This window comes from Pectinophora gossypiella, chromosome 23 (genome assembly GCF_024362695.1).
Source record: "Pectinophora gossypiella chromosome 23, ilPecGoss1.1, whole genome shotgun sequence".
Taxonomy (NCBI): domain Eukaryota; kingdom Metazoa; phylum Arthropoda; class Insecta; order Lepidoptera; family Gelechiidae; genus Pectinophora; species Pectinophora gossypiella.
In genome coordinates this window covers 6,452,943-6,468,920 of record NC_065426.1, presented here as the reverse complement: position 1 = coordinate 6,468,920, position 15,978 = coordinate 6,452,943, and the positions used below count along the sequence as shown (strand labels likewise).

The following is a 15,978-nucleotide window of genomic DNA, read 5'->3' as shown; positions in this document are numbered from 1 at the left end:
TTGACGTTTAGTAAAAAGTAACTGATTTGATTAGTTGGAAACTAACCTATTTATGTACATATTTACTTGGTTCCACCACATCCAGAGATGCGGAGGAGGAACGTTACTAAATACAGTTTTCAATGTTAATAAAATTATGATTTTTCATCAAATCTGTTTTTTGCCGTCACTTCCTTGTAGTTTTCAGTTTTCTTCTTCTATCGTGTGGGTTGAGGTGGATTACCAACCTCATAAACTCTGGTATCAGGGTTACTATTGAACCGCCAAAGGCCCCTAACATGACTCATGTAATGACTACGTACTTACATAACTAAGTAGTAACCGGGACCAACGGCTTAACGTGCCTTCCGCGGCACGGGTCATCTTACTTTTGGACAATCAGATGATCAGCCTGTAATGTCCTAACCAAACTAGAGATCACAAAGTGATTTTTGTGATATGTCCCACCGGGATTCTAACCCGGGACGCGTACGCTCAACCACTGGACCACGGGGGCATTTAATTACCATTAAGTATTATTTATTGTAATGGGTAATACTGGTACTTTTTTCCCAGCATTAATACTACGTTTTATGATCGTTTTTAAACAGGCGCGCACAACGTGTTTATATGGAAAAAATAGGTAAGGTTCGAAGTTTCTTATCTCAATTAAAACTCTTATATAATTTTAAATTAACTCTTAAACGAATAAGTTACATTCGGAAGCCATTTTCACTCCAAAGAGAGATATAATTAATAATAATTATGTTATAGAATTTTATCTGCATTTTAACAGAACAGGTATGGGATTATTTCCCGAGAAATGATTTTTTTTTTCGGAGGGTTAATAAATAATAATAAATATTTTTTCTATCTTTCTTCCTTTCAGGTACTATAAAACAGACGATTATTTTAAACATAGCTAGCGAGTGGGTGTAATATACTATACACCTGCCTACCCCTTTGGGGATGCAAGCGTGATATTATGTTATGTTTTAAAAAGTACTAATCACCTTATCACCTTTTTACAAATTATGACATTTTGCAATGAGCCGACAATGTTCAATTATAGTCATTTGTGAAAGATATCATTTGTACTTTATCGGCGTATAAATACGAATTGTAAAGGAAATATTGAGACAGTTCACAACAATTCCAGTAAGTTATATTTTCATATATTTTTACTTTTACTAAATACAGGGCGTTTTTAGAGATGTACCAATGTGTGTTTTATAACATTAAATTTAAAATTTAATAACGAAAAAATTGGTAGCATTTTTTCCTTATTATAACATTAAATTTTAAATTAAAATTAAAACAAAGTACTGAGCTGAATCTGTACACCCTGTTTAAAAATACCCTGTTTTCATATTTTTTTTCCGAACAATTTTTATTTTCGGTTTATTTGAGGGAAAGTTATTATCGTAAATGAATGAGCTGAGTTGCTTGTCTACCAGAGCTTTAGACACAACTATATATAAAGAAAATAATGTATTTATCTGAAATTACACAATTTATAGTACCTATTAATAAAAGGTTCAGTACGATCTAACCTGAACCGGCGTGCTTCCTTGAATAGAAATATTTCTTGAGTACCCACTCCACTACCACTTTATATAAATAAATAAAGAATAAACACACTATAATGTAAGCTCACGACTATCGAGTTACTCAAAGGTACATCCATCGCAAGTTGAGCTAAGTACCCATACCTCACCGAGCTTTATTAAACTCTTTATTATGCATCAATACAGGGTGTTAGTGACATCGTACCGAATACTGAGGGGGATGATTCAAACCATGATTCTGAGTTAATATCAAATGGAATATTCCGTCGCAAAATTCATGTTTTTTGTTTTTGTTTTTTTTTTAATAATTTCTATACTTTTGCTATGGAAAATTCCACTTGATATTAACTCCGAATAATGAGCTGAATCCTCAGTATTCGTTACGATGTTAATTACGTACACCCCGTACAAGTACATACAGATAGTCATATAAGTACAATATGGGTGTTAGTGAAACCGTAACGTATACTGAGGGGGATGATTCAAAACACGATTCTGTGTTGATAACAAGTGGAATTTCCTTTTAGAAAATTCATGAACATTTTTGCTTTTTTTTTAATTATTTTCAGGCCCATACTTTTGCGACGGAAAATTCCAACTCAGAATCACGGTCTGAATCATCCCTCAAAGTTTTCGTTACGATGTCAGTAACACCCGGTATAATTAATAATGACAAAAATAAAAATAGGCACAGAAGGTAGCTTTCTGTTAGGACAAAGAATAATTATAAATTACATTGTCTAAATGAATTTTTTTTTGAAGGTTGCCAGTATATCTACTGTAGCAATAAAACAGTAGAAGCAACTTTCCGGAAGAATGCGTCTTCTTGTAACACTATCTATATTGGGTAAGTACATGTATCATCATCAGCGTAGCATCTGCGGTGTTAAATTGAGTGGTAGAGTGAGAAACAGTGTGAAGAGAGAGATGTGGTGTAAAAGACGATATAGTGACTAAGATTGAGAAAGGAATGTTAAGTTGGTTTGGTCAGATAGAGCTTCCTAGCTCTACGAAAGTAACGCTAAGATGTAGATTGACCAAATTGGAGATGTCCTTAGAAAAGGTTCAGTACGATTCTGCACCAGCGTGCGTTATGAAACGATGGATGAATGTGGAGAAAGCAAGTGTGTCTGGATCGAATCAAATGGAATTAATAGTCTCTTCTTACCCTGGTGGGAAATAGGCGTGAGTTTATATATGTATGTAATTGTTTTTACCTTATTTATCATTTAATCACGTATCGACATGTTAAAAATAGTCTCACTACACTAAAAATAGTTCACTTCATCATTCATAGTCATGCGAAAGCTGGGGTCGTCTCATGATCAATTATATTTTAATCTCATTAAATATCTCAAATAGCTCTGGCGATCCACCAACACGCACTGGACTCTTTTGGGGGAGGCCTATGCCCAGCAGTGGGCGTCGTACGGCTGATGATGATGAAATATCGTACGTCGTTTAGGAGATTTGTCGCGATTTAAAAATACACACCTTCAGAGTCATTAGCTTATTCTTTCGTCCGTTTCTCCAAATTACATCCTTTTTCCATAGTCGAAAACTCTTAAAGTGATAAACAGCTTTTGAAAAAACTAATGGTAATATTCCAGAACACCTTCTGATTTATTACCATTGTGTTATTTATTACCAAATGTTTGTTAGATCAGGAAGAACGCTGTCCAAGGCGCTTAAGGACCGCGAGAACGGCCCACACTTTGCCGGTTTCTGCAACTTGTCTCATTTTAGACTATAACCCCATTAAGTTTAAAATCCGAATATCCTTTTTAAATCCAAACGTTATCATTTAACTATTGTGTCTGGAAATCTCGGCCTTAGGAGTGCCTATTAAGATATTTTTAAAACAAAAAACAATGTTACTCCGTCAGAAAAGGTTTCTTACGTAACATGAAAGTAAATTAATGTAGGAAAGTGAGAATGCTATGGTAGGATAATGAATGGGAATTTGATTGTTTATGGTATGAAAGGAGGATGGTTAATGAATGGGACGTAAGGCAGTTTTAAAAAGTAAGAAAGGGGAGTCGATGGTGCAATGATTTGGGTAAAATATAAGGAGTGTGTAAAATAAAAGGAGTAAAGACAAAAAAAAATATAATAAAAAAAAATAGAAGAAATTTTATTTTTTCATTTAAAATTGAAGTCAAGAGCAAACCCATTTTAATTTAAAAAATAAAAATAAATAAATCCCGTGTTATTTCTATATCCCACATTAATATATATTTTTTGTTTGTAGCTGTACTATTCGTGGTAAGCCAAGCAAGAAAGTCGTATATAGATCATGGATATCCAGTGTGTGGCTGTCCGCCCTACGACGAACCAGTGTGCAGCACAGATGGGAGGACGTACGAAAATCAGTGCAGTTTGGACTGTGACTTTTTTTCACCTATCAAGCCCAAATTTGCACACAAAGGAAGATGTTAACCCGTTTCATCTCCGCACTTAGAACCAGTGCCGAATTCATACTGTCCACTCCACCTCATCAACACCCAACCCACATCATTCACTTTACTCATACCCGTTACCCACCCCATATCTCTCACCCACCCCATATCTCTCACCCACCCCATATCTCTCACCCACCCCATATCTCTCACCTACCCTATATCTCTCACTCACCCATATCTTTCGTCAAAACGATCATATCCTAATACAATTTTCGCAGGCAATATTTTTTTTATTTCAATAGTTTTGTTCTTCTTCTCCCATCTCCCTCGTCATCTAAATAGCCGATCTACAACAACTAATATAAACAGTCGATATAGTTGGTCCCGGCTGCATTAGCAGTCGTAAATAACCATCGATCCGCACTGGGCCCGCGTGATGGTTTAAGGCCCGATCTCCCTATCCATCCATAGGGAAGGCCCGTGCCACAGCAGTGGGGACGTTAATGGGCTGATGATGGTGATAGTAGGTAAGCACTTATAGGGTCCATTTTGTTTGTACACATTTCTCCTACGTTGTGGTTTTTAAAAGACCATGACTACAACTGCGAAGACCAGTCCCCCCTTCCAACAGATACTTTATTACGTGAAGTGTTTTTATTAGTATAGTATTTGTAAAAAGATTACCAGTTAGTTTTAATTTCAAAGTCCATGGGGTTTAGAAATAAAATAAAAAAAGGTTTGTCGAAAAATGATGACAATGATGTACCAGCGGGCTTAGCACCGTAAGCACGCGACTCTTTCTCGCCGCGACAGAGATCATCTGTCTTTTTCTGTGCAGTACTGTGAGAGAGCGACGGGTGATGTACGTCCAGGCGAGAAAGAGTCGCGCGCTTACGGTGCTAAGCCCGCAGGAAGTACCAAAAATCATACTAAAAAAACCGGATTCCGACTAAACCCCGCGTTTTTCGAGAGAGTCGCCATAGAACAAAAATATCAACTTGTTAAGACGCTGCGAATGAGATATGTCTGAAATCTGTTCGTGGAGGGGGACGTTTTGGCTCATCGTCCTTTGGTCAGTTAACGCTTGAACATGAGATGACCTAAGTACTCACACCTCGCCGAGCTTTCTGTTAGACCAACGTAATAGCCGTATCGCCGTTTATAATGGTCAAACCAAAACCGTATAGTGAAAACTGCACTTAGGATAAATTAGTAACTCATTGGTACAAGTCCGGTACAGAGGTTCTTTTTTTTTTTTGTTGACGTGACTTATTGTAGATTTGCCGCAGATGGCATTAACTACTTGGCCGGACAAATGGGGAGCGCTGAAGGCTCTCACCCGGTACAACGTTTAAGACAACAGGCCTGAGGGTGCCCAGTTGGGCGCGAACCTCGGCTCAGGGCGTCGTCTGAGAGGAAAAATATTTGAAAGAATTAATCGACCCTAGTGGGTCGATAGCGATAAGCGCTGAATGAGGGAAATCGTCGACCACGCCGGCGGGGTCGGTATCGGGGTCCTGAAGTGTTTGGTGTCGCGAGCTGATTGGCTGCCTCTATGGCTAGAGTAATCGGGTCGTCGGGATCGTATATTACGTCCTTCGGACGCCGATACTTTTCAGTACCGTCCCTAAGCGGGATGTATTCGGAAGCCGCAACTACCAGGGGATTTGGGTGGTGCGGAGCAGAATCGAAAAAACGTTTGGAAGCTAATTTGAGCCATTGGGCAATGGGTGGCAGACCTAGGTCAATGTGCAGATTTTCATTGCGAAGGAACCACGGAGCTCCCGTGACTTTCCGCATGAAACGATTTTGTATTACCTGTAGACGGTGGATTTGAGAGGGACTCGCATGAGCGAAAACTACCCCTGCATAGGTCATGATCGGACGGATGCAAGTCGTGTAGATTTTCACCTTATTCCTAAGGGACAATTTACTTCGCTTGTTAAGGAGACAATGAAGACGGCCCATTACAAACGCGGCGCTCACGTTTGATATGGGCCTTGAAAGTAAGACGTCTATCTAAGACTACGCCGAGATATTTGACTTGCTCCTCCCAAGGGATCGGCTTGCCAAACATCTTAATGATTTTAAGTTGACGGCGTGACCGTGGCGTGTTATAATAGCCCTTTGAAAAGTACACCGCTGCACTTTTCTCGGTTTACCTCGATTCTCCATTTGCGAAACCACTTGCCCAAGGCATTGGCCGCGCGTTGGAGGATTCCGGTCATCATAACTCGACCACGGCACGAAGAATAGATGGCTGTATCATCCGCAAATAAAGCTAATTCGGTATTAGGGGATTTGGGAATGTCACTAGTATACAATGAAAATAGTAAAGGGGAGAGGACGGAGCCTTGTGGGACTCCGGCATGTATCGGGTGCGGTGACGAGAGCGTCCCTTCTACGCGGTAGCGAAAGGTTCGATTTGAGAGGAAGTCTCGTATGATGTGCACGAGACGGTCTGGCACTCCCAGTGAATAAAGCTTGTAGATCAAGCCGTTGTGCCAGACTTTGTCGAACGCTTTCGCCACATCGAAGAAGAGCGCTCCCGTAGCGACAGGTTTTTTTAAGTTTAATCTACTGGAGATATGTTCAACAATACGGTGCACTTGTTGAACGCGGTTCGTCGAACCAGCGCTCCCTTTTAACACTTAAAACCCATAGGAATTCCGTTTATGGTTCGGATGATTGCTCACTGACCGTTTAAAAGACTGACCAGTTTCTTAAAATTAGATTTTTACTTTATTTCATGGCTCTAAAAAAAAATTCAATCAATTTTTGCCGTTTACAAAACTTGTAAACTTTCTAATCGCAGCTCGTATTGGTGTGTTGTCCCAATTATATTTTTAATTTGTATATTTGACTACTAACAAAAACTTTAATTAAGGATTTCATTTTCAAATTGTACCTATTTGTCGATTATGTACACCTACAATTATGTTTACACCTTAGACATTACCTTAGTAACATAAGGCGGCGATCACATTAGATCTTACAGATCACAGTGATACAGTGCATGAAACAAACAGTCGTGTACCGTTCCCGGCAAAAACGCAAAAAAAAAGAAAAAAAAACTTGAAAAAAAAAGAGAGTTAAAAGTAGTGTAAAAAGAACTTTATTACCTAGCCTTAGATAAAAGCAGAGTACAAGAGACAAAGAAGAATGCCCTGGAACTCCTGTGCCCAGGAACATTCTCGGGAACGAGACATCATTGGAAACAAGGCCTGCACAGCCCCCAGCTTCAAAAGACAGTGCTCTCCACGTGGCAATCGTGGCAAAGGCTATGACGTCTGTTGGCTCTATCAGTTTATTGCCTAAACAATCTTGTCTGCATAATAAAAAAACTGAATAGCCAAGCTGAAGTGACAGTGGGCATGACATATAGCCAGGAGAACCGATGGCCGCTGGGGCGGAATGGCGACCACGTGTCGGACGACGCTCAGTGGGTAGGCCCGCTACAAGGTGGACCGACGATCTGGTGAAGGTCGCGGGAAGCCGCCGGATGCGGGTAGCGCAAGACCGATCGTCGTGGAGATCCTTGGGGGAGGCCTATGCCCAGCAATGGGTGTCGTATAGCTGATAATGATGATGATGATGAATAAAAAATACTAAACTGACGTTTATCAGTCCCCAACGCGCTAGAACCTCAGAGAATCACACCTAAGGAAAGAGCATAGACAAACAACACAAGGGAACTATCTATATTTGATCCGCAAGCCTGAAAAAATGCAGATTACGGCATTTTTCGTACAATGGTAAAGCGAAGAATATTCTTTTTGGTTCTATTATGAGAATTTATTTATTTATTAAGATACATACAATATTACAGATTTTTTTGACGTGACTTATTGTAGATTTGCCGCAGATGGCATTAACTATTTGCCGGACAAATGGGGTGCGCTGAAGGCTCTCACCCGGTACAACGTTTAAGACAACAGGCCTGAGGGTGCCCAGTTGAGCGCGAACCTCGGCTCAGGGCGGGCGAAGAATATTTGAAAGGATCGTATCGGGGTCTTGAAGTGTTTTGTCACGAGCTGATTGGCCGCTTCTATCTCTAGAGAATAGCCAGGTCCGATGTCTTAGTGCTCCATGTGCATAACTATGTAGAACTGGCAAACTGTTTCGTATAACTTTATCTATCTACTTGATATTCATGTACGAAGCTTCAATGCTCGCGTCTGAGAGGAAAAATATTTGAAAGAATTAATGGACCCTAGTGGGTCGATAGCGATAAGCCAACATTACAGTGTAACACAATGCGCTGTATGACGAAAAAACAATATAAAAACTAATACAACAAAAATAAACAATGAATGACAAAAGAAATAAAAAGAAAAATAAGACTATAAATAACATGAAAAACACTAAAAAATACAATTTCAAAATTAAAAAGTAAATTATCACACAAAAATAAAAATAATAATAGAAAAAACAAAACAATAAATCTTCTTGAAAAAAGCCTAACACTCTCTTCATACACTCCACCATCTATCAGCGAACACATCACATTGTGGTGTCGATAATGATAATTATTATGAGATATCCTTCACGCGACCCCTATTTTACATAACCTCAGTCAACTGGAGGGGGTCTGTAGCATACTTCATCACGATGCTCTATGCATGCTGTGCCGTGCTCGGCACGTTAAGCTGTTGGTCCGGGGGCTGCTAGCCCAAACACCTTCACCAATAAAACATTTTATTTAAAAAAAATATATGTGTATATGTATACACTTGGAAACACCTTGGATATTCAATTTCTAAAACTATGAATAAATGCCGTATAAAATCATGAAAAACTACGCTTTAACAAAACCACCTACCTATAAATTGAAATTATACTTTCTTGATAATGTACTACGGGTTTGTTGTGTATGTAATATAGAAGATTATATTGAGGTAAGTACGTATAAACACGATATTTAACGGTTTTCAATACAGTATATAATACGGTAACACAATAAACTCATCACAGTGCTTTGAAAACAAGTAATAGGGAGAATGCGTTTCTTCATAATATTTGGTGAGTACATATACAACTCCTAAGTTCCGCCGATGACGATATTTCGGCAGATTCTATAAAGATTCATATTCATTTATTGCCGTCACAATCGGTCTTCTTATTCTTCTATCGTGTAGGTTATGAGGTGGATTACCAACTTCATCAACCCTATATTGAGCCGCCAAAGGCCCCTGACATGAATCATGTAACGACTACTTACTACATCAGTAAGTAGTAATCGGGACAAACGGCTTAACGAAGCACGGATCGCCTTACTTACGGACAATCAGGTGATCAGCCTGTAATGTCCTAACCAAACTAGGGATCACAAAGTAATTTTTGTGATATTTCCCCACCGGGATTCGAACCCGGGACCTCCGGATCGTGAGCGTAACGCTCAACCACTGGACCATGGAGGCCGTTGTTATTTTCTCCATGACCGTTCTTTTTCAACTGTTTCTGTTATGATTTTTTTTTTGACAGCACCATGGGTAATAAACCAGAAAAAATATGTTGTAAATTATTCTGCGTTCAATTTCCGTCCCTAAGAAAATGTATTTTGTAAATCGTAAATTATTGAAAGCAAATCTTCTTTTCAGCGTTTCTATTTGGGGTTATCCTGGCAAAAGAGACACCTCAAACATGCGCCTGTCTGTACAACTATGATCCAGTATGCGGCACGAATGGGAAAACGTACTCCAATCAATGCGCGTTAGAATGTGACAAAGCCACTTTGGCACATAAAGGAATATGCTCCGACCTAAATCGTTGAGACCCGACACCCCCAGCTGCATCTAACCATTCACGCCCACCACTCCCTTTAGCACCAGTAAATAACCCGTTAAAACCACCACCTAAGCAGTGACCCCTAGCTCCCTAACCCTTTCCCCCACCATTACCTTACCCGTTACCACCAGCACCTAACCCGTTACAACCACAACCTAACTAACCAGTGACCCCCAGCTCCACATAACCCTTTACTCCCTAGACCATATCTACCTTAAAAAGGAACGTATATATGTATAAATACATTTGCGATGGAAATAAACGTGAATTGTATCTAAATGAAAAGTTTTTTTTTATCTCTTGTAATTAATGTACATGTAATGGACATGTTGCCCGAATGCACGATGACCTCTGGGCCAAAAAAGCTACAGAGTGGGTTCCTGCAAATGCTACTGTCAGACGTCGGGGAAGGCCACGAAAAAGATGGCGCGACGAGTTAGATCGCTTCTCGAAACGGTGGCACGAACAAGCTGGGGACAGAGAGGAGTGGAAGAAGAGAAGAGAGGCCTTTGCCCTGCAGTGGGACATTGAGGGCTATTAATAATAATTATTAATGTATTAGACCAGCGTTCACCAAACAAGTGTGCGGGTCGAGGAGAATATCAATATAAAACTTTGTGGTTTTTCATTGTGTGTTTTTTGTGTAGCCTGTGCTTTATCTAGCCTTTGTTGCTCATCGGAGGGCCACGCGAAAACGGACGGACGAGGTGAGCGAGACAACATCGTGTTAGCACTGCGAAATATTATTATTATAGTCACTTTAAAAGATTCACGCAGCCGAAACTTCTAATGAGGTAATTGTTTTTTACCGTTAAAAATAGTTTACGAAATATTATTTTGCCTTTTCCCCAAACGTTGACCTCAACGGTTGCAGAGGCGGAGATGGGCGCCATCGGTACGGCAATGCAGGACGGAAGAGGCAAGTCACAGGGACTGTAACTTGGAACCTGACAGAGGGCAGCAGTAACTGTCAGTACTATTCAGAGGTGGAAGACAGGAGTCCTAGTACGGCTATGAAATAGACTACTCTGGGCGCCATCCCACTCGCGTCAAACAGATCACTGACAAGGTTCATCTCTAAGTAAATTTACTACACTAACAACCTTCACATCATAATCTATCTTAAGAAAGATGCATTAAGTGATTAATTACCTTGAGTGACACAACAGGTAATCTGTAAATCAACTTAATGTCCGAGATTATATAAACAGCACAGACAATTCTGAGCATCTGTTTCTAACCATGGCATTGCAGTAAATAAACGTCCTTATGTTGACACTTAAAGGTTATATTTCCATTGAAGGTTTTTATCGTAATAATATATAAAAGTTTGTTTTCAGCCCAACACCCAATCATAAATTATAATAAATAATACAAAATATTACGTGTGCATCGTGTCGTACGTGAGAGACCTGTGCCCAGCAGTGATACGTATATATACTGTCTATGTTATGTTACTACGTATATAAAATACATACATGACCTAACATCACGCCTGTATCCACGAAGGGGTAGGCAGGTGTATAGTACACACACTCCTCGCCAGCTATGTTAAAAAAATACAACTATGAAAATACACATAAATAAACTAGGTAAGGGGCGCTCTCCATTTGTCCGGCGAAGTAGATAACACCATCTGAGGTAAACCTAGGACTATATCCAAATTAAAATAAAACATATAGGTTGTTTGCAAAAAATAGCGATCGGCACATTGTTAATACCCGGAATAAAAATAAACTTGCTTTAAAAGTCAGTCGATTACATAAGATCACTAAATCTTTTAAGGGGCAATGTATACGTTTTTACAATAAGATTCCAATTGACATTCAGAAATCATCAGATTGTCATTCATTCATTCATTTGCCTTTCAACTGTTTTAAGACAGTACTTAAACAGAAACTTTGCAAAAAAGGTTATTATAAGGTTAGTGATTATTTAGAAGATATGAATGCATGGGATTTACTGTCTGAGAACTGATATTAGGCAGCTAAATTATTAAATTGTATAATAATATTTTGTTTTTGTTTTTTTAAAAAAAGGAACGTCTAGTGCCCTGTGCCGAGGTTTTTCTTGCAGCTTCTTTTCCCCGGCTATACAGGTTGTGAGAAGCTGCAGTAGTTTTAGGCAGATGAGATGTTCGTTATGTAAAAATTGACGATTCAAAGTGTAACTATGTTACCTACTGAATAAAGATATTTTTGAATTTGAATTAGGGTAGTCAGAGGTACATACATCGTCAATGCCACTCCGTAGCTACTCCGTGTGCCAATATGTTAAAAATGTTAATATGTAATAAAATTCAGGTAACATTAAGGTAAGACATAATTATATTACCTTGTCAAGGAATCGTAACTTAAAATGTTTATTACTTCTTAGGAAAACCGAATAAACTACATATGCGACGTATTTCAATGCCTTATTGTTTTACCTTATACATAGAAAATGTAATTAATGAATGTTTCTCAGAATTTAGATTCTAAGTAACATTGTATTCAACAAAATTTTATTTCTTACTTTTTATTGGACAGATTTTGTAGTACATAACATAAATAGCTTATATATGTCCCACTGCTGGGCACAGGCCTCCCATCAATCAACATCTAATGATTAATAGAACCAATAGAATCAATAGATCAAAAATCAATAAAAAAAAAATCAATCAATGATGATGATTTTGGCTTTGATTTTTTGGAATCAATAGATTTTGAAGTACTTAAATTCATTTTTATAATTAATAAAGATTACGAAAGCGGTATAAAGCCAAGGTTGGTGGTAGGACTGGCATATGAAGATATATAAGGACGTACATTGCCCAAATTGAAGATGTCCTTAGAAAAGGTTTAGAACGATTTACTCTAAATCGGCGTGCGCGTATGAAATTAATGATGAATGTGGAGAAAGCAAGAGAAGTGTGATAGGATCCCAGCAAATTCCATAGACTCTGCTTACTCCGGTGGGAAATAGGCGTGAGTTTATGTATGTATGTATGTTTTTTTTTTTCTTATTATTAAACATAAGCTCACGACTATATCCCAATTGGTGTAGTTAGAGTTACATACGGTCACGAGCATTAATATGTATACACTTTGGTACCATGTCACAGTAACTTTTTTGACAAATTGAACTGTAAGTCTCACTAAATGTCAAATATGTTAGTGCGACAGAGTCCTAAAGTGATTATACCTATTGGTCATGACTGTACATCGCAAGATGAACTAAGTACCCATACCTCACCGAGCTTTTTATTAGACCAACTTGATTGATAGATGGTAGTGAGTGGACAAGAAATGGACAAAAATAATACTTGGCACTCTAATGATTTTTTAAATTCGTTTTAAATAATTAAGCGATTTCCCACTTAAATTTAATTAATTATAAATATATTATTGCTTTTATAACAATTAATCATCTTCATTCTTCATAGTAGCGTGAACAAAGTATTTATTAACGGTTGTCAATGTAGTTACTATATATATAACACAGGAACATAATAGGAGTCATAATAGCGAGGCAGCTATAAAGAAAAATGCTGCGTCCTATTATATTATTTGGTGAGTAAATACGCCTATAACCATTGTAAATTAACTACACACTACAGGGTATTAGTGACATCGTAACGAAAACTTTGAGATGATTGCGACCATTCTGAGTTGACATCAAGTGGAATTTTCCAATAGGAATTTACACTTGATCTCAAGTATCAACTCAAAATCATAGTCTGAATCATCCCCGTCTGTATACGTTGCGGTGTCACTTACACCCATATGTACTTGTATGGCCACCTGTACGTACTTGTACGGAGTGTAAGTGACATCGTAACGAATACTGAGGGGGATGATTCAACTCATTATTCTGAGTTAATATCAAGTGGAATTTTTTATCGCACTATCAACCCATATTAGAGCTGTGTGGTGGAGTATGCCAAACCCTCTCTTTCTGGCTCAATGTCATTCATGAAATTAGAAACTTAAACGAAGGAAAAATCTTGTTAGCGCCATCTACATATATTGTTTTTGCGGAAAGTAGCCTGGAAAGTTCCTGATTCTAGAATTGACAGAAACTTTTTAAACCATTTTCATGTCATCAAACTGTTAACGATATCTAATATTTATTTTAGGAACTGGGGGGTTAAAATAGCCACATCGAAGCAATTCATCTAAGAAAGCAATATTGCTATTTGACATTTGTTTGCATTATATGCGCAAATGTCAAGTTGCAACACTGCTTTCTTAGATGAATTGCTTCGATGTGGCCATTTTAATCCCCCTGTTGTAATTTCGCCCCCAACATCCGCTGTATCACGAGTACTAATATGTATACACTTTGAAACCATGTCACATTAACTTTTTTGACAAATTAAACCGCAAGTCTCATTAACTGTCAAATATGATAGCGCGACAGGGTTCTAAAGTGGGTACATGATATTGCTCATGACTGTTGGTACATAGTAATACACCAGAACACGCGTGATGTTCAAATTCAGATTTAAAAATACATACAATACAATACTTCACATATAAACACAACACGTACATATATTTATTTAGTAGGTAACATAGTTACACTTTGACGCATCAATTTTTTCATAACGAACGTTACAAACGCCTAAAACTAATACACTCTCATAACCTGTATAGCCGGGGAAAAGAAGCTGCAAGAAAACCCTCGGCGCAGGGACTTAGGTCTTTAAAAAACTTCTATTTTGTTGTAATTAAAAAATCAATTAATTTAAAATTCACCTTGCAGCATTCCTGTTTGGGACAAGCCAGGCAGTACATCCATTGTGTGGCTGTAAGCCCAACTACGAACCAGTGTGCGGTACAAATGGAAAAACATATGAAAATGAGTGCAAGCTAGGATGTGACTATGACTCACCCATCAAACCCTCCTTAGCATACAGAGGAAGCTGCATAGATCCCTTCCCATATCTACCCAACCCATACCCATTTTCACCACCAAACCTACCACCTTCCCCTATTCCATACCCCTATCCGACACCCCTACCCCCCACACCTGGCCCGGTACTATATTAAAACACAATTTTCAACGGAAATAAAGTATGAATTGTATTAATTTTTTTTTTTTTTTTGTTCTAATATGTTACATTGACGTCATTCATCATCACGAGCCCATTAACGTTCCCACTGCTGGGGCACGGGCCTTCCCTATGGATGGATAAGGAGATCGGGCCTTAAACCACCACGCGGGCCCAGTGCGGGTTGGTGGTTATTAACGACTGCTAATGCAGCCGGGACCAACGGCTTAACGTGCCTTCCGAAGCACGAAGGAGCTCGAGATGATTTTTTTTTGTGGTCACCCATCCTATGACCGCCCTTTGCGAAAGTTGCTTACCTTCAACAATCGCAGACCGTGAGCGTTAACCGCTGCGCCACCGAGCTCCTCTACGTCATTATGAAGTGATAATATTATAATTATGTTCATAATATCCGATGAAAGTATTCCACAGTTGACATTAAGTATCTGACTGCAAGTTGTCGACTTGTGGTGGTAGACCACAGGCAGAAAATTAGGTGTGTGTTGAAAACTGAAGAGATACAAACAGAGATCTGTCTAACTGCATTTGAATCGCCTGTACTGCTGCGTGCAGTAGCACTGTCGCCTTCTTTTGGCATTTGGTTGGCTTACAGTATACCGCGCAACAGCACGTGGCAGTACGCAAACCGCGCGCGCTAGCGTTCCACGGCCTCGACATGAATTTTAACACCTACTTTTTTTCTCTCTAATATTTTACACTTTCCACCCGAAAGTGATAAGACATTCTTGTACTTTCTACCTATTTTATTCTTAGGGTGGTATTAATAAATCTCAGCTTCGAGACTGCCCTCAGGATCATGGACGTTAATGGGCTGGTGATGATGATGATGTATTAGTTAAGTGAGGTTATGTCTTGGCAGAATGTCATATTGGCTTTTTATATCTGTGCTTTTTTTTAAAAAAAGTCAGTTTGCTTTCTGATCTCACTGTGTTTGTATTTTATAGACACTATATCACTGAATTCAAATATGTTTCCGAATTAATGGTTGGATGTTAAAAACTTATATCCCGTTGATCATCGTTAACGTGACATTTTTATTTTATATTTTTTTTTAAAGAACGTCTAGGGCCCTGTGCCGAGGTTTTTCTTGCAGCTTCTTTTCCCCGGCTATACAGGTTGTGAGAAGCTGCAGTAGTTTTAGGCGGATGAGACGTTCGTTATGTAAAATTGACGATTCAAAGTGTAA

At 38.7% G+C, this 15,978-nt stretch overlaps 1 protein-coding gene and 2 long non-coding RNA genes across 3 annotated transcripts in view; 2 read left to right on the top strand and 1 right to left on the bottom strand.

The window, feature by feature from the left end:
- The window catches only part of LOC126377506 (structural maintenance of chromosomes protein 4), a 57,698-nt gene that overhangs the window by 36,939 nt on the left and 4,781 nt on the right, over nucleotides 1–15,978 (bottom strand). The gene's annotated exons all lie outside the window — the stretch shown is intronic.
- LOC126377640 (uncharacterized) lies at nucleotides 467–4,231 on the top strand. Its single transcript, XR_007567941.1, has 4 exons — nucleotides 467–622; nucleotides 869–1,137; nucleotides 2,310–2,394; nucleotides 3,799–4,231. It is a non-coding gene; the product is annotated as an uncharacterized LOC126377640 (long non-coding RNA).
- LOC126377646 (uncharacterized) lies at nucleotides 10,508–14,788 on the top strand. The gene is made up of 3 exons (XR_007567948.1): nucleotides 10,508–10,530; nucleotides 10,611–10,805; nucleotides 14,483–14,788. It is a non-coding gene; the product is annotated as an uncharacterized LOC126377646 (long non-coding RNA).